This window comes from Homarus americanus, unplaced genomic scaffold, assembly GCF_018991925.1.
Source record: "Homarus americanus isolate GMGI-L3 unplaced genomic scaffold, GMGI_Hamer_2.0 scaffold16430, whole genome shotgun sequence".
Classification (NCBI taxonomy): Eukaryota; Metazoa; Arthropoda; class Malacostraca; order Decapoda; family Nephropidae; genus Homarus; species Homarus americanus.
In genome coordinates, this window is record NW_024729259.1 from 8,524,361 (window position 1) to 8,525,750 (window position 1,390).

Here is a 1,390-nt window from a genome sequence, read left to right on the forward strand (position 1 = left end):
CAGCAGTCTCAACAGCCAAAGCCCAACTAAACAATATGGACTGGAGCGCAACACGACAGGGATCATTACTACTACACTAATTACAACGCCAAACTAAATAACCAACACATTAACAACTTATATCAAACATCAACAACTAATAACATCAACAACTTATAACAAACAACATAAATTTAAAGACCAGGTAATTCCACACCACAATATCGCACTTTTTCACATCAGGGCAACACGAGTGTGAAATTACAGGTGAAAGTCAGGTTAATTAGCAGAGCGGCGACCTTCCCTCCCTCCCTCCTCCATTCAGTACACACAAAGAGGACAACAAAAAGTACACACGTATTAACTTTCCCTGAACAATGGTCGTCAAGATGGTGTCGACGTGGACTTTCACATCAATGGACGGTGGGAATACAAGAACCAACCATCACCTACCACGACTACTACCACCATCACCTACCACCATCACCTACCACGACTACTACCACCATCACCTACCACTACTACTATCATCATAACCTACCACGGCTACTACTACCATCACCTACCACTACTACTACCATCATCACCTACCACCATCACCAGTACCACCATTGTATTTTGAATCAGTCGCCAGGTAAAAATGGAAGGTTGACAACAAAAACCACTGGACCCTGGGAACAAAACACACACACACACACACACACACAATGGGAGAAAGCTTAGAAACCTCGATTAAAACACAAACGGTGTGTCTGATCGTTTAGAGACCCCGATTAAGAAAAAACTTGGCAGAAAACTTTAGAAAATGTCACAAAAATAAACAGCAAGGCATAGGAGTAACCTTTAAAACCCTAATTAACTCTCTCTCTCTCTCTCTCTCTCTCTCTCTCTCTCTCTCTCTCTCTCTCGAGGTAACATAAGCAAAATAGACCAATGTCATGCTGGACTTCACACGGCTTTCACTAGTTAAGGTGACGCGGTGACAAGTTCAATGGGTGTTTCACAGCCCTAACCTAACCTGATCGAATTATAACACTGGGGCTGAGTTCTAACAGGCCCCAAACTAACCTAACCAGTCACGTTCCAACCAAACTTGACCGTACACCAACAGGATTGGAGCCCAGTACTAATAGGGTCTGCAGCAATGTTAATAGCATGCAGGTTGACTAGTTTGTCCCGTAAAATCACTGCGAGCTGAACGTTTTTGAGGACAGGAACAGTTATTTCCACGGTGTGACAGTGGCCGGTGCACCATGTTAGGTAAAAAAAGGATGGCAAATTATATGAGGAAGTGAATTGCATTATGGTAAACAAACTTGAGGCTGGAACAGTTAACATAAGAACATAAGAATGGAGGAAACTGCAGCGGGCCTATTGGCCCATACTGGGCAGTCCCGTTTACACCCAACCC